This window comes from Cucurbita moschata, unplaced genomic scaffold (genome assembly GCF_002738365.1).
Source record: "Cucurbita moschata cultivar Rifu unplaced genomic scaffold, Cmos_1.0 Cmo_Scf00001, whole genome shotgun sequence".
NCBI classification, from domain to species: domain Eukaryota; kingdom Viridiplantae; phylum Streptophyta; class Magnoliopsida; order Cucurbitales; family Cucurbitaceae; genus Cucurbita; species Cucurbita moschata.
In genome coordinates, this window is record NW_019268517.1 from 4,351,111 (window position 1) to 4,370,178 (window position 19,068).

Consider the following 19,068-nt stretch of genomic DNA (forward strand, 5'->3'; position numbering starts at 1 on the left):
GGAGACGCACCTGCTTAACTCGATCGGTTTCTTTGAACATCTTTTCTAAAGTGTCCCACGCTTCTTTTGAAGTAGTTGCCCTTGCAATCTTCTCAAAGCCCGACTCGTCAACAGCCCGGAACAGCATGAATAATGTTGCCTTGTCCTTTGATCGTAATTCTTTTAGCGCCTTGTTTTGCGCCGCCGTATAACCCGTGGTATTCTTCGGTTCTTTGAAACTTTCTTTAACCACCTCCCATATGTCTTGAGAACCGAGAAGAGCTTTCATTTGGATGCTCCAATTCTCGTAGTTCATCATCATCAATCGTGGTAGCGACATTTGTCCCATCATGTTCACTATCGGCTCTAATACCAATTTGTTGAAATAAAATTCGTTCTGATACCAATTTGTAGAAAATAACAATTCATTCTGATATCAATTGGTAGAAATAAACGCTCGCTCTGAAAGTAACTTGTTAAAATAATACTCACGAGGCTGCGAAGGAGAAGTCGAGAGGAGAGAGACAAGAAGACAAGAAATTCTGAAAAGCCCTTATCTATTAAATATACTTAACTCTTGCTCTACTCTTCCTATGCTCTTGCCCTGCTTTTTATATTGGAAAACTAATTAATTTATAGATTTTCTAAAATCTAAATTTAGCTCTCTCATAGCCCACTCTCTCCTAGACTGATTATTGGCACTCTATCTTTCTTCTCCTTTTCCTTCCTACTACTCAATTTCAAAAATCTTACTAAAATTAAGAAAATTAAAAACTACTTTTCTTTTTTTTTTTCATTTAAGTTTATTCCCAACAATAAACTACAAGGAGACCTTTGAGTCCAATGAAATCTTGAGTTTGAAAATTAAGTAGTGATGGATAATCTAGCGAAAATCCCTACTTAATAGTATTCCCTTAGCAAATTAGACGATAATAGCAACATGAACATATGCATACCCATTTGTGGAAGAGATAAATTTATGTATTATTATACCCAAATGAAAGCAAGTATTGTTGAGTTAAAGCTCATGTTATTTCAAATACTACAAACTATTGGGTAGTTTCATAGGCTACATCAAAAGATCCTCATTTATATATAAAATATTTTTTGAGATTGAGTGACTCATTTCGGTTCCAAGAAGTTGATAGAGATGTGATCAACTGAGTTTATTCCCTTATTCTTTGAGGGATGCGCAAATCATGGTTGAACACCTTAGCATCTGGAGCAATAGATTCTTGGAATAGTCTAGTAGAGAAATTTTTTATAAGTACTTTTCACCCACTAGAAATGCATGGTTCATAAATGAAATAGTTGTTTTTCATCCGTTTGAAGATAAGACACTTAGTGAGGCTTGGGAGAGATTCAAGAAGAAGTTTAAAAAATGACCTCATCGTGGACTAACTCAATATATACAAATGGAGACTTTATATAATGGATTGAACATTGCTACAAAACAAGTGGTGGATACTTCCCCCAATGAGGCAATTCTATGAAAGACATACAATGAAGTATATGAGATCCTAGAAAGAAGAGCATCTTAACAACTCTCAGGAGGCTAATGTGAGGAACAATAATAAAAAAAAAAGACCCAAGGTGTACTTGTAGTTTATGTTTTGACCTTTAGTCATGCCCAATTAACTTCGATGACTAATGTTTTTATAGACTAGCATTGTGGCAATGCTCGATGACTAAATAACATTGGTGAATGTTCACAAGGGAACTATAATGTTGAGAATAAATAACCAACAGAATTCAACATCAATGATAGCTTGAAGTATCTAGCAGAGACAAAGGAAAGCTCAACAATTTATAAATTGACAAAAAATCCAACAAAAAATGACTGGGATAGTTGAAAACAACCGCAAGAATAAGACGACACTTGATGTAATTCCACTAAACAACTTGCATGATAAGAGTGTTAGATCAATATGACATCTTAGAGGGGGTGAATAGGGTTTTAATATTAAAATCTTTTAAAAGTGATTAATTTTTTCTAATTACGAAGTTTTTTTTTTTAATGAGCAGAACATGATAATTAATACAATAAAATACAATGAACAATTATAAAAGAAACTTAGAACATGCAATAAATCTTAAAACAATTTCAAAGTTAAATAAAAAAGAGTTAAAAAATATAACACCGTGGTTTTACAGTGGTTCGATCAAACTCGACCTACTCCACTACCTAAGAGCCTCTTGTGAATTTGAATAAACCTTTCTCGACTCTTTCTTTGGATCTGAGCCCAATCGCTACATCGCTCTTTTTACGAGTTCAAGAGTAAACTCAATCCTTTCCACGACTCAGGATCAAACCGTACAATTGTCTGAATTTTGTAGGAATATACCACAAACTCTATAAAAGAGTAGATTTACAGTTTGATCACTCATAACTATTTTCTCATAACACCTTTCCACGACTCAGGATCAAACCGTACAATTGTCTGAATTTTGTAGGAACACACAACTCTATAAAAGAGTAGATTTACAGTTTGATCACTCATAACTATTTTCTCATAATACAATAAACATGTCTCTAAAAAATCACAACCCTCTAAAAAACCACAACCCTCTAAAAAAGCGTAGATTGAAAATTTGATCACTCACAACTAAAAAGGTAGAGTTACAGTTTGATCACTCACAACTATTTCCTCACAATACAATAAACATCTTTCTCATCACTCACAGTTATTTCCTTACATTACAGTAAACATCTCTCTCAAGAATAGGATGAACGAGAAATAAAATTTTGGAAGCATTATTTCCTTGTAATACAGTAAACATCTCTTTCTCTTTTAAGAACAAATGAACAAAAGAAATAAAATTTTGGAAGTTTTGAGAGTAACCATGGACGGAGGCTTTAGAAAAATTTAGATTGAATAAATTATGGAAATTGTGGCTGTTCTAAAAAAAAATACTGAGAAATAAAAATAGGAAGAAATACGAGTTTAAACAGTGGATGGGAAAAATAGAAATCGATATGGACGTGAACTGGATGGTCGACCACTAAAATAATGTTTTTTTTTAAAAAATTTATTGTGAAAAGAGGTGGACCACATGTTTTATATATATATATATATTAAATAAATATTAAAACATTTCAAATTCATTTTGTATTATTTATATATATTTTTAAAATGTATTAATAGAATAAAAAAGTATTAATAAAAATAGTGTGAGTAACGGTTTATTTTTATAATTCAAATAATTTTATTTCGATTTTAAAGCAATTGAAAACTCCACCATTTGTTACTTGGAACCACATCATAACATCGGGTATCGTGTTTTGATTGAAACTTCTTCGTTTTAGCTATGATTTGAGTGATCGAAAAAAGGTGCTGAAATCGTTATTTCCAACCTTACATTGTGTACCATTCAAAATACTGATCATTGTTAATAATTGAGTATAGGTTCGTTTTGACCAAAACATCAATTAATTAATTTGAGATAACGTGCCAAAAAGCCAAAAAGAAGGGTTCATAAAAGCTTTTGAATCACTTGAGTTAGAAGAAAGAAAATATTTACAAAAAAGAAGGGTTCATAAAAGCTTTTGAATCACTTGAGTTAGAAAGAAAATATTTACCAATGAAGTCATCTATTGAGGAAGTACTTCAGTTCGACTTGAAGTCACTACTTCCTCATTTTAAATATGCATATCTTGATGATTAGGAAATATTGTCAATCATCATCTGAGCGACATTATTTTAGTCTAACAGAATATATTTCTAGAAATGTTAAATAAGCACAAACGAGCAATAAATTGGCCACTTACAGATATCAAGGGAATCAATCCTTATCTGTGTATGCATAAGATTTAACGGGAAGAACGACAATTTAAATCTATTGACAAGTTTATTCATGATATATTGTAGGATGACTCTTATTTGTTTAGACAAAGGAGAGATGAAATAACAAGAAGATGTGCACCACAAACTAAAATGAGAGCTGCTTTGGTATTATTTTGACCAGGCTGCTGAATTTGTTAAATGTTACATTAACTACCAAAAAGATACCAAAAGAAGGGATAATATAAGCATAAGAAATGAAATGATCTTGGATTAATCTTAGAAGAGAACTATTTGATGCATGAATGATTTATTTCACGGAATTGTTCCTAACCCTACCAGATGCTACCAGATGCAAAATACCAAAAAGGCATTACATTTTTTACACTTTGATAAGATAAAAAAAAAAATGAAAAAAGAATGAGGGAGGTGGCCACAATTTGCCAAAAATATAACAAACTCCAACTAAACAAAGTTGATGTTTCTTTTCTTGAATTAGATCATTTTAGTTTCCTTGATTTTAGTATGACTACCATTTTTATTTTATTAATCAAAATAGTTCACTTGCACCTTGTTTAGAAGTTTATCCATGCTTGATTTCATGGTTAAATATATTAATTGGTTGAGATTAAATTATTTCTATGGTTAAATATATTAATTCTAAATTTATCGTTGAGATTAAATTGTTGGTATGTCCGTTATGAATTCTAATTTTTATGAAAAATGTCACTTTATATGATTATTTACTATAATTAAGGTCGTGAGGTAAAAGGTAATTGTGGGAACACAATTACACATACAACATAAGGTCGCGGTTAAGTCATTCTATACCAAATACGAAAATATATTTTTGAGATTTGCTTCAAATTACAAGAAAATAAATGATAATAGAGATGATAGAAAATAAAGAAAGAAAAAGAAAGGAATAACATAAATGAAAATTTTGTTGGAGAATTACGGTCAAAGTAACAAATGGCTGAAAAGAAAGACAACAAAAAGCACTTGCATTGCACTCACACTTGAGTTATTTTGTTGTCTACCTATGAAATTGTAGTCCTTTTGTTCCTGCATGTGTGGTGATAGTTTCTTTGTTTGAACTAATTAGGGGTATAGATCAAGCACTTAAACCCTTTGTATGTGGTACTTCAACCCATTGTATGTGGTACTTATTATTTTGAGTCAAAGTTAGTAATCATCGGCATAATCCCAATGTAAAATGCTTATCTATGATAAATAAATTAACAAGATTAGAGGTGTGTTGTTCTAAAGCTGTGACAAGAAAAATTTTAAAAACTCAATTCAAAACATAGAGTATTCATGAAAGTCAAGGCTCCCATTCATTATAATCCAAGTAAGTCTCTAAAATTCTCAATGCTCAACCTAATCTTAAGACCATTTTTCCCAAAATAATCATAATAACAAACGAGAGCAATCACCCCTCTAACACCTTCCAATAATGATTCTACACGTACAACAATGCTCATTGAGGATATTAGTTAGTGTAAGTTTGGGGATATTTAAACAATTCTACCATCCCACACATACAAAAGAAAAAAAGAATAGATATATATATATAGCTTGAATTCTTAATAAAACAAACAAACAAAAAGAGAGAGAGAAAAATATCCCCCATGGCTTGTTAGCATCACTAAGGGAAGTGTTTGAATTATAGGGAGTAGGAACTAAAAGTTATCTTTATTTTTTTTAGGTGACTTGCCTCACATTTGTGGTCAAAACTTCAAGATGCTAGCAAGAGAGTAGAACTAAGGGGGAATGAGTGTTAGCCTACATAGTCATCCATTGAAGATTTATGTGATTTACACCACAATTGGAGACACTTAAAGAATAGGGGATGATTTGAAGAATTCTTAGAAGAAAAAAGATTAAAAAGAAAATAAGAAAATAAATGATGAGGTTAGGTCACAAAATCAAATGTAACAGTAGAAGTGTTTTGGGAACTATGATGAAAATGAGAAATGTGTTATTTTTCTTGTAGGGCATAGTTCTAACTGTAGCGTGATACATGGGGAAAATTGAGTTGAGTGATGAGTATAAAGAATGTGGTTTCAATCCTGTTTGGATGAATATTCTAACAAAAATACAAAAAGAGGAAAATTGATAATGAAAAAAAGAAAAAATGGAAAGGAGAGAGAAGATTATTCAAGAAGGAGCAATTTCTTAAGTTTGGGGTGTGATAACTCTAGAGAAGTTATATCGAGCCCTTCATCGATAATTATGTATAGATACTAAGTTTTTTCGTTAGTCGCACCATTTATTCTAGTTAGTAAACCATAAAAAGAAAAAGTGATCAAATTACATGAATGCAGCCATAATTTTGTGTTAAACCACAGAAAATTTGGGAGCAATTCAATTAGGATGACATTGCTAAACCATTTGATACAGCAAATTTATCGGAAAAGACAAGCAGGAATTTTAATCTAAATTAGCATTATAACGTGTCGTTTCAAAAAAAATAAAAATGAAGTCGTCGCCGAAGCCTGAGAATTCTGGCGAGGCGCTGGAGTTATCAGGCAACCCTATGAAGAAGCGCACGTACGCCCAACAGATTGTCAAACGAACTCTCACGCTCGAGCAAACCCTCCCAGACGACCTGCCAAAAGAAAAACATAGAGCAACAAGAGATAGAGAGAGAATCTGCGAAGTTTTCTGGTAAGGTCAAACCCATGCACGCACGCCAAAATTGACCAATCCACACCACAAAAGAGATCGTCGACAACTTTATCTACCCCTAAGATATGTTTCACGCGTTATCAGTGCCCATTCTTCATCGAAAACAAAATCCAAGTCTTTGGTTTTTGGGAGCCTCATAAATCGGTCGATGTAAGTGATTATAAGTCACAATATTTTCAGGAAGTGAAGAAGAGAGATCAACATGTTAGATAAAAGCCTGCTGTTTCTTTATTTAGCTTCTATGTGTTTGGACTTGCTGGTTGAATATTTTATTTTGACATTTTGATTACCATTTTTTAGGTGGCCATTTGTAGGGGAGTGATTTATTGGCCACTTTGGGCATTTTAAGGGTAGAATAGTTATTTAAAGAGTGAATGTAATGAGAAACCAAAAACCGCATTTTTCAACAAAGTAAAATCTCAAGTTTCCTTCTCTTTGTTATTTTCTTACCATTCTATTTTCATTTTCTTCCAATAAATTTTCTTCCCTCTTTTTTCTCCATCAACGATTTTCTCTCACCAACGTCGATTGTCAAAAGACAACAAGAGGTATCAGAGCTTGGTTTAATCCACCGGTGGTATATCATTGTAGAGGAGACAACTTTATCGAAGCTAAGTTGAATAGCTCAATTGGTTAAAACGTCGACTTAACAATGCATAGGTTTCAGGTTTCAAGCAGAAGAAAATGCAAAGCGCGAAAATACACACATCGTGAGGTCCATCCCGGGCAGGCTCACTTACTCCTCCACGTGACCGCCAAGTGTCGGCATCTCCATCACCGCCACTAAGAGGCCAACACTACAAAGACAGACCTCGAGTTGTCATTGAGCGAGTGATCAAGGGGACGACCGCCTCTGTACAGTACCCGATGCTGACGAGGTCCAACTACAACGAGTGGGCCTTGTTGATGCGCGTCAACCTACAGGCGCAAGGATTGTGGCATGCCGTTGAGCCGGAGGAAGGAGATATGATCGATTATTGGGAGGATCGATTAGTGTTTGCCGCCATACTGCGGTCTGTGCCTCCAGAGATAATGGCATCTCTCTCCATCAAGCGCTCCACGCAGTCGGCCTAAGAGGGGATCGAATCCCATCGATTTGGTGTGCAGCGAGTGCGGGAGTCCAACATCGAGTAGCTGTGGAAGGAGCTTTCGGAGATCTGCTTTAAGGATGGTGAATCCGTTGATGATTTTTCAATGCGGATCATGGGGCTCGCCAGCGGAAGAAGAATGCCAGGGTCATCTACTCCTCACTGAGGAGGAATGACTTGCACGCCTAAAACTCCGTAACAACTCCGGCGAGAGCAACGGGTCCTTCGGCAGTAAAGGCGACAATAAGCAGTGAAAATCTCGCGGATGCACGCACGAGAAAAAAAGGGATCAAAAGAAGAAGTTAACTAATGGTGGGTCGATCCAGTGCTCGATCTACGAGAAGAAAAGCCACCCCTGAGCCAGAATTGCTAGAGCAAGCTCAAGAACAAGGAGAAGGCCCATGTGACCCAATTTGAGGAGGAAGAGTCGGCTCTTTTCATGGTGAGCGCATCGGTCCTATCCAATGTCCCCAACATCTCCAATTTCGATTCAAAACCCATGGAAGTAGCCGACAACGTAACTGCTCTGGTGAGCATTGTCGGTGAGGGATCGATAGATCCCGATGAAGAGCTCCAGCTGGGCATGACAAAGGCACTGGCTGGGGAGCCAATTCACCTGAAGGAGGAACGAGTGTACGCTCAAATCAACAAGAGGGGCGAGCAGCACGAGCACCGGCGATGGGTCCTCGACACGGGGCAACAAACTATATGACCGGGGCTAGGTCTGTGTTCTTCGAGCTCGACTCGGGGATTCACGGGATGGTGAAATTCGACGACGGCTCCGTCATCCTGTTTTTCGGCAATGGAGGCGAGCACCGCAAGCTGACCGACGTCTACTTCATCCCGAGGCTCAAGGCTAACCTTGTGAGCCTGGGACAACTCGATGAGGCCAGCTATTTCATCTCCATCGAGCGCAGGCTACTCAAAATCTGTGATGATCGATAACAGCTACTCACGCAAGTTCGGTGCACGGCAAACCGCCTTTACATCCTGGAGTTGGAGATAGAGTAACCGGTCAGCCTCTCGACCAGGACCGAAGAAGTAGCTTGGAGGTGGCACGCAAGGGACAGACACCTAAACTTTCCTGCTCTACAAAAACTACACAAGGGGGAGATGGTGTACGGTTTGCCGGCAATCGAAGGCGTGAGCAGGCTGTGCGACAGATTGCTCATCGGCAAGTAGAGGCGCACCCCCTTTCCGTCTCAAGAATCCTACCGCACCGGTAAACCATTAGAGCTAGTGAAAGTCGATATCTACGAGCCCATCAAGCCAGCGACCCCAGGCGGCAAGACCCTCCTCCTGCTGGTCGATGACAAAAGTCGCTTCATGTAGTTGATCCTGCTGCAAGCGAAAAGTGAGGAGGCAGAGGCGATTAAGCGCATTCAAGCGCGAGCGAAGACCGAGTGCGGGAAGAAGATGTGAGTGCTGCGCACAGACTGAGGCAGAGAATTCACCTCAGCGAGCTTCATTAAGTACTACGACGAGTTCGGCATGCAGCTGCACCTAACGATGCCTTACTCCCCCCCAACAGAACGAGGTGGTGGAATGAAGAAATCAGACCATCATCGGGATAGCAAGGTCATTGTTGATGACGGCCGAGATGCTCGAGAGGTTTTGGGGAGAGGTGGTAATGTCGACCGTCTATCTCCACAATCGGTCGCCAGCGTGAAGCCTCGACAAGAAGATGCTACACGAGGCCTGGTACAACAAGAAGCCAACGGTACATCATCTTCGAATGTTCGGCTGCGTCGCATACATGAAGATCACGTGTCCCCACCTCGCCAAGCTCGATCGTAGGGGGCTGAAGGTCATCTTCATCAGCTACGAACCCGGGAGCAAGGCGTACAAACTCTATGATCCTGCGGGGGGCGAGCTCATGTGTCGCGCGACGTCATTTTCAATAAGAGCACCTTCTAGCAGTGGAACAACGTGACCGAGGCGGACCAAAATCCAAATCAATTTACGATGGAGTACCTCATCATCGAGCTAGAAGAAGAAGGAGAGAAACATCAGAACCGTCGCCGTCGCCAGCAGTTGCACTAGGCACACCTATGCCAACCCCAACGACAACTCCAGCTACACACCCTAAACTAGTGGAGTTCGCAACACCACGTACTGCAGATTCGAAGCTAGATGCCGATCACGATGATGATCTTGTTGGGTTTTATGTCCTAAAACTCATAGTTTGTAAACAAAAACATATTCTATATTCAATAAATTTATTGTTGATGTTTATTCAGTAAACATCGTTATTGAATAAAGTGAATTTTACGATCATTAATCTAAATCCAATAAACTAAGAATACTCTGGCTATAGTATGATTACTTTTACTATATGTAGAGACATAAGAGTGCTTCAAGTTCAAGTATATAGTCAAAATGATATAAAGTACAGGAATAAGGCTAAGTACCTTATCTTAGGGACACTATGGATGCGGCCCACTTTTGTATATGATATAAACAATGTGATCACTAAATTGTACATGTGGAGACATGTGAGTGGGGGCGTCCTATGCAATGAGTATTTCCTATGCCGTTTACTGTTGAGACTGATTTTTTCACTCGATGATCTAGGCAACTCGACCTTAATCCTGAGCTAACTCTTGTTTATTCAAAATTATTCTTAGATTTGCATGAGTGAGAGTGACTTAAGTTCGCCGACTCAATAAGCCTCCTATTTCAAGGGTAAGACTGGGTGAATAGTTGGGGACATAGGATGCAAGATAGAATTCATTCCTACCCACTTTTAGGGATAGTAGAGAGGTTGTTCCCTTAAGTACTGACTCCAGGTCTTGAATAAGGGGCCCCACCCTCTTGTTTGCTCGAGAGGGATACGGTTTGGTGGTTGGACCACAACCCAATTGTTCATTAGGGAATCAATGGAACTTAAGGAACAAGAAGTAACTTTAGGGGTAAAAACGGTAAATTGACCCAGCTCTAGTTATGAACAACTTGTGAAGGGTCGACTTACTAATCATGGTTATATCAAATGGATAGAAATATATCTATAGTGAGGGGAGAGCAACTACTAGGCTATAGTGGAGTGTCCTAATAGTTAACGAATGTTGGTTAACAAGGTTAATGAGTTTAGCCGGTTAATCTCGGATCGTTGGAACCTATGATCTGTAGGTCCGTTAGATCCCCTACTAACTCATATCAGACTAAACCTTAGAACAGAAAGAGAGAATTAGAGATATTTAAATAAGATTTAACCACATATGCTAAAAAGAGAGAATTCAACTTAGGGGATATATGCTAAATACATACGGTATGTTTAACCACATTTTGTTTTAATTATGAATTAAACAAAAAGAGCGAATTGGAGATATTTAAATAAGATTTAAATATTTTAATTATGAATATGGATTCCTAATCAATGTGTTGGAATTTATTGGGATTGACATTTTGTTTAATGTTAAATATTAATTAAATTATTTAATTAATCATTTAATATTATTTTGATTTGAAATTAATTATTTAAATTAATGGTTGAATTAAAATCAAGAAAATCAAAATGTTGTGATAAGATAAGGAATCAATACAAGGGGAATAAGATTCGGATTACCTTGTCGATCGAATATCTCAAGACAAGAACACTTGATTGAGATTCGAATCACTCCACAAGCAAGATCGATCATGTCTAGCTTGAATGATTCTTGTTGATCAAATATCTCAAACACTTGTTTGAGATTCGAATCACTCCACAAGCAAGATCGATCATGTCTAGCTTGAATGATTCTTGTTGATCAAATATCTCAAACACTTGTTTGAGATTCGAATCACTCCACAAGCAAGGTTGATCATGTCAAGCTTGAATGATTCTACCTGCAACCTAAACTACATAGAGTTGCAAATAAACTTAGTCATTGGTTAAAGAAAAGCACAAATGCTTCTTTTACTGTATCTTCTAAGTCTCCTTACAAATACAATATACATGGTTTTATATAGCCTCAAAATGAAACTACTAAAGACATTCCAAGAGTTGTAACATTCATACTTAATGGCCATAATTAACCATTATGTAATTGTAACCTAAAGTAAATTAAAAGTCTTAAAATACAATAATGAAATACAATAACTCTAAATTGTAACCCACCCAAAATTTACAACNATAAAATACAATAACTCTAAATTGTAACCCACCCAAAATTTACAACAATCAAACTTTATTCTTCTTCAATTTAGCATGAATTGAAACATCTTTTGATAATTTTGACAACCTTTTTTTCACATCTTCATTGAAGTATATTGTAGGATTGATGTCTTTTGATTCATATCATTCTCCACTTCTTCAAGAGGATTCGTCCTCGAATCTAATTGTGAAACTTTGCTGCAAAACATAAGATATGAAAATACAAAGGCCCTCACAACAATCTCTCATGTGTATACACTCAAGGTTTTTTTTTAGGCCACTCTGTTTGCACTCATTTACACAAATGAAACTCTCAATCTCACCTCTCAAAATATTTAATAGAGCAAAAATTGAATTTTGAACTCTGGGTCGATTAAAAACTAAAAAGATGAAAGTAAATAAAAATCAAATTGAAAAAAAATGCAAAGAAAACATATATCCGATCTTGAGCCTGAAGCTCTGATACCAAATGATAAGATAAGGAATCAATACAAGGGGAACAAGATTCGGATTACCTTGTCGATCGAATATCTCAAGTCAAGAACACTTTGTTTGAGATTCGAATCACTCCAGAAGCAAGATCGATCATGTCTAGCTTCAATGATTCTTGTTGATCAAATATCTCAAGACAAGAACACTTGATTGAGATTCGAATCACTCCACAAGCAAAATTGATCATGTCGAGCTTGAATGATTCTACATGCAACCTAAACTACAGAGTTGCAAATAAACTTAGCAATTGGCTAAAGAAAGCACAAATGCTCCTTTTACTATATCTTCTAAGTCTCCTTACAAATACAACATACATGGCTTTATATAGCCTCAAAATGAAACTACTAAAGACATTCCAAGAGTTGTAACATTCATACTTAATGACCATAATTAACCATTATGTAATTGTAACCTAAAGTAAATTAAAAGTCTTAAAATATAATAATGAAATACAATAACTCTAAATGGTAACCCACCCAAAATTTACAACAATCAAACTTTATTCTTCTTTAATGTAGCATGAATTGAAACATCTTTTGATAATTTTGACAACCTTTTCTTCACATCTTCATTGAAGTATATTGTAGGATTGATGTCTTTTGGTTCATATCATGTTGACTTAACTTAATAGAAAAATACATGTTTGAGTTAGTGGAATATTGAGTCTCAATATATGGTTTAACCAAACTTGCATGTTTGCCACGTAATCCCACAAATTTGAGTAGAATTTTGAGTGTCAAAATTTGGTTTAACCAAACTTGCATGTTTGCCAAATAAACCCACAAATTTGAGTGGAATTTTGAGTGTCAAAATTTAGTTAACTCAAACTTGCATGCTTGTCACGTAATCCCACAAATTTGAGTGAAATTTTGAGTGTCGAAATTTGGTAATCTCAAACTTGCATGAACATACAAATATGACTCTATAAATAGAGTGATCAAAGTACATGGAAATTCTTCTTGAAAAACTTTGAGAAAATCTCTCAAAATACTCTCTTTACATATACTAAATTCCTATCAAGTTTAGTCATTCACTGGATTCCACAATCCCATTCAATGGCTGGAGAATAGTAGGGAAGACACTAGTGATGGTTTGAAACCGGTTCGTGAGGAAAAAGAAATTTGAACTACAAAAAGTCAGTATTCAAACTCATTGAATTTTAATGCTTTTAAACATGCTAGCTAATTTACTATAATTGATTCGAAACCGGATTCCACAATCCCATTCAATGGCTGGAGAATAGTAGAGAAGACACTAGTGGTGGTTCGAAACTGGTTCGTGAGGAAAAAGAAATTTGAACTACAAAAGGTCAGTATTCAAACTCATTAAACTCAAACTTGCATGCTTGTCATATAATCCCACAAATTTGAGTGAAATTTTGAGTGTTGAAATTTGATAATCTCAAACTTGCATGAACATACAAATATGACTCTATAAATAGAGTGATCAAAGTACATGGAAATTCTTCTTGAAAAACTTTGAGAAAATATCTCAAAACACTCTCTTTACATATACTAAATTCCTATCAAGTTTAGTCACTCACCGGATTCCACAATCCCATTCAATGGCTAGAGAATAGTAGGGAAGACACTAGTGGTGGTTTGAAACCGGTTTGTGAGGAAAAAGAAATTTGAACTACAAAAGGTCAGTATTCAAACTCGTTGAATTTTAATGCTTTTAAACATGCTAGCTAATTTACTATAATTGATGTACTTACAGTGCCTAAGATCCCAATTGCTTCCTCACGTGTTATAGTAACACCATCAGATCTGGTGGCCAGGTACCAGAGGATGGAAGACCTAGTGGGAGAGGTGAACCACTTGGACTCGCGGCGCGCGATCTCGAAGAAGAGGTGACCGAACTGCATGCCATCAGCGCGGATGAACCGAACTCCTTCGTCAAAGCAGAAAGGAACCCGTGTTGGTTGAAGGCAATGCAAGAGGAGATGACGTCCATCACTAAGAACAAAACGTGGAGTCTAGAGAACATGCCGCCGGACATCGAGCCATAAGGCTCAAATGGGTCTTCAAACTGAAGCGTAACGAAGAGGGAGAAGTTGTGAAGCACAAGGCCCGTCTGGTGGCAAAGGGCTACGTCCAGCAAGGAGTGAACTTCGAAGAGGTATTCGCGCTGGCGGTAAGGTTGGAATTCGTCTGCCTATTGTTGGCAATCACTGCACATCATTCCTAGGAGGTCCACCACATGGATATGAAGTCCGCTTTTCTCAGCGGAAAGCTGAAGGAGTCCGTCTACGTCCGACAACCACCTGGCTTCTTGGAAAACGACAACTCCGGCAAGATACTACACCTGCACAAAGCACTCTACGGGCTTTGGCAAGCACCACGAGCCTGGAATGCGAAGCTTGACAATACCCTTTTGTCGCTGAAGTTCAAGCACTATGCCTTTGAGCATGACATGTTCAAGCATGGTCATGGCAAGCAGCGGCTGATCGTGGGAGTGTACGTCGATGACCTCATAATCACTCGAGGCAACATGGAAGTTCTTGAGAGATTCAAGAGGGAGATGTCAAAGAACTTCAAGATGAGCGATCTCGGCGTGCTCAGTTACTACCTCGACATTGAAGTACAATAGAATACTGTCGGCATCACCATCTGTCAAGGTGGGAACGAAAAGAAGCTACTAGACACAATTGGGCTAGCAGACAGTAACTCTACAAGGACGCTAATGGAGACCCTACTCCAGCTGAGGAAGGCCAGCACTACGATGACAATCGACTCCACCAAGTATCGCAGCATTGTCAGGAGCCTGCGCTATCTGGTAAACACACGCCGTAACCTTGCTTATTCTGTTGGATACATGAGTAGGTTTATGGAAGAACCTAGGGAGGAGCATCTTGTGACTATCAAGCGCATCCTGCACTATGTGGCCGGAACCAGAGGTTGGGGTGTGAAATACTGTGCAGGGAGAGAAAATGAGAAGCTTGAGCTGGTTGGCTACAGTGATAGTGACATGGCCGGTGACGTTGATGATTGTAAGAGAACCAATGGGATGATTTACTTTCTCTCAGGCAGCGCGATCTGCTAACAATCAACTAAACAAAAGGTAGTTGTTTTATCTTCTTGTAAAGCAGAATACATGGCCGCTTCGACGGCGGCAACATAGGGGGTCTAGCTTGCGCGACTGATGGAAGACTCATCGGAAAAGAAGGCGATCCACCAAAGTTTTACGTGGACAACAAAGCTACGATCTCCCTGATCAAGAATCCAGTTTTGTACGACCGGAGAAATCACAGAGATCAGGTTCCATTACATCCGGAAGTGTACAAATCGGGGGCTTATCAAGATTGACTTCATCCAAACAGAAGAACATCTTGGAGACATCTTCACCAAGTCTCTGGCGCAGGTAAAATTTGAGTAAATTCGTTCAAAGATCGAAGTTCAAATAATAATTAAATATACCACAGGTTTTAAGAGGAAATTGTCAGATAAAAGTCTGCGATTTCTTTATTTAGCTTTTACACTTTTTTTACTCATTTGATTGAATATTTTCTTTTGACTATTTTTTAGGTGGTCATTTGTAGGAAAGTGACACACATTTAGTTGACCACTTTGGGCTATAGGCTAGAATAGTTATTTAGATGAGTGAATCCAAAGAGAAACCAATAATAGCTTTTTCCAGCTAAGTCAAATCCCAAGTTTCCTTCTCTGTTATTTTCTTACGCGGGTTATTTTCATTTTCTTCCAACAAATTTCCTTCCGCTGTTTTTACTCAATCAACGATTTCCTCTCACCAATGTCGATCGTCAAAATACAACACATCAGAGAAGTAGAGGAGAAAAAGAGATGAGAAAAGATGTCAGAAATGGCTGGGGAGAGTTGAGAGAAAGAAAGCCACAAAGTTGCAAAGTCAAGTGAAGAAGAAAGGATCCATCGGGTCTGGATCTGGGTCGGATTCAACCCACAACCCGTAACACAACCAGCCTCGACCCGAGAGACATTCCAGTTTAGCCCATTAACCATTCGGCTCAAACTGCTAGACAACCCAAGATCCACTGCAGCCCATTCCACCTGCAGCACGAGACCAAGCCCAATAGACACATCAGCCCAAAACTGTAGCACTTGCGACACGCGCACCCGCGTCAACGCCCCGAACCCGCGCCTCAACCCGAGAGGGAACTGAGAGGTGTCCCTCTCCCTCGGTGACACGTGTTGCACCTGCAAGAAGACACTCCTTCGTCTTCATCAGCTTAAACGGCCTGTTTCCACCTTCGGCTCTATGGCTCCCCGGTTCAAATCTCAGCTCCTCGACTCGGTAAAGGAAAAAAAAATCACATTTTCCCACCGTTTCGACCCTTCTGGAGCTAAGTTTGACCCTAGTTAAGGTAATGAAGGTCAATAAAATGCTCTATTTCACAATTTGAAGTTAAATTTATATTAGAATTTTAAATTACTAACGAAAGGAAGTGAACAACTTAATAGGAAACGAATCTCAATGACATTTGGAGCAGCTTCGAGGAACGGAAGCTCAAGAAACTTGAAATTAGGGAAAGGCCGACTAACGCTAAACATGTAAGTGGTCTTACTATAGGATAAGCTAGAATTTTTTTTGATGTATGACTACACGTGCCTAATTGCACCGACACGTGTCCTTTATGCTTTATGATTATGATGAATGATGACGTGTATGAGTTTATGATGATGTTTGATGATATTTTACTATGCTTATGATGTGTTATATGATGACGATGTATGATGATGAGGATGCATACTAAAACAATGATGTAGATGATGTTATTTCCTTGATATGACATTGTTTTGTATATTAAGACGAGATACATGTTATGAATGTCAAACTGCATTAAGAAGGTGACTTTATAAGGAACAACCCTAGTTAGTATTAATAATGATGAAAGAAGGAAGACGAATACATGCATATTACGATGGAATTAAGGTTGTGTCCTAAAGATGTTCTAAAGACGAGAAACCATAGTGACCTCATGCATTTCTGTATGTACATAAGCATCAGGATACTTCCCCTTTTACAATGATGAATACGAACATGTACGCTACGATGATGATGGTGATCATGTTGTGCACGACACTCAAGAGTCTGTTCACCTCCTGATGTTGCTACGGACAACTACGATGATGATGTTGTGTCCTAAAGATGTTTTAAAGACGAGAAACCATAGAGACCTCATGCATTTCTGTATGTACATAATCATCAAGATACTTCCCCTTTTACAATGATGAGTACGAACACGTACGCTACGATGATGATGGTGTTCATGTTGTGCATGACACTCAAGGGTCTGTTCACCTCCGGATGTTGCTACGGATAGCTAAGATGATGATGGGTCCAGGGGGTGCGAACTGGTTGTGAATTGACGCTCGCACATGTGGGTCGTGTGTATGAAAGTACTGCACATCTAATTTAGTCTAGATTGGAGGTCACCCCTAGGATGTTTTAATGATAGGTCCCTATAGCATATTGCATGTGTTTGCATTTTTACGGCCACTATAGTGGGGTCACTTATTGAGTATTCTTTGAAATACTTAGTGCTACCTCATTTTTTTAGGTAAAGACAAGACGCCCTTGTATGGTTGACGACGACATCGCAATCAGAGACCATGACACGTGCATAGATTAGTAGCATATTTAATTTTCTAGACTTAGGTTAGAATAAGTTGTTATGCATTTAATGTTTTAAATGAATTTTTATTATTATATTTAATTTTATTTCTACCTTATGTTTTGAACACTTAAGACCATTGCGATGCTTTTAATGATGACGCTATGTTTATGTTGAAATTTATGATTTTAATAATGATATTTTTAAAAGAGATATTTTGCATGCGAGCTTAGGCTAAGATGAGGATAGCGACTTTAGGTAACGGAAAGTTTGGGTGGTTACCAGCATGCCATATGAATTATTGACAACCCAAAAGGAGGCTGCTTAGGTGGATGAATAGTACCTTTTACGCTCTAAATGGGAAGAAAAAAACTGTATAAAAGAGAAAAGGTTCCAAAAAAGAAAAGTCACCTAGTCAAGGGAGGAAAAATGGTAGAATGGAAAAGGGCTAAAAAAAAAGAGGAGGCTGCCAGTGATTAAAAAAAAAACATAGAGAAATAGCACCCTAATTCAGCCACTAATGTCGATAAAAATAAAAGGAAACTAAGTATAGCTTAAAATAATGAGAGGGACAAAAGAACTTAAAAGGAAGGGAACTTCCATGGAAAGATAGTAGCAAGTTTGATAACTAACTCGAACTCTTACTCTCTCTTTTTACTGTATGTATTAACGTTGTAGAATTAAGATATTGATTCTACTATATAAATTAATATGTATGAAGAGCTAAATTTTATACGGAAGGCGAGAGAGTTTTATGTAGTTAAAACATGTTGACAATGTAATTTTAGTCTATTAAAGACTTGTTATTAATAATCTAGATGTTTAGTTGGTCAGCTTTTCAGCCAACATACAATTTATTGAATTATGTGTTGTTTCATGTTTGTTTATGTGTTTTTTTAACTCAATAATAGTTGAGATAAGAGAGTTCAAAATTCTTTTTTTAGGTCAAAAATATATACTAATGTAATGCCCCTAAATTTTTTACCTAATTAAAGACGTTATCACGTGTATACCATTAATAACATATACAGAGTTTAAAATAAAACATTTTTTAATGAAGTCATGGACTTACATTTTTAATTTAAAAGCATAAAATAGAAATAACATAGTATTTGAATACGAAAAATGAAAAGTCACCTGTCACCTACTACATGAAACGCCAATGCATACTACTCTGCCCTATCTTGACTTCCATGGTCATCCAAACCTTCACTGTCATCTGCGCAGGAGCACTTTACCTCTACGTGAAAAATAAGAGTAGAACGTGACTTGAGTATTTAAGAAATACTCAGTAAGTCACCCCATTGTTGG

General features: G+C 37.4%; 1 non-coding gene across 1 annotated transcript; it reads right to left on the reverse strand.

Moving 5' to 3' along the window:
• Positions 1-1,272: 1,272 nt before the first annotated feature.
• On the reverse strand, positions 1,273-1,378 carry LOC111454599. The gene has a single exon (XR_002712462.1). It is a non-coding gene; the product is annotated as a Plant small nucleolar RNA R71 (small nucleolar RNA).
• Positions 1,379-19,068: the final 17,690 nt, after the last annotated feature.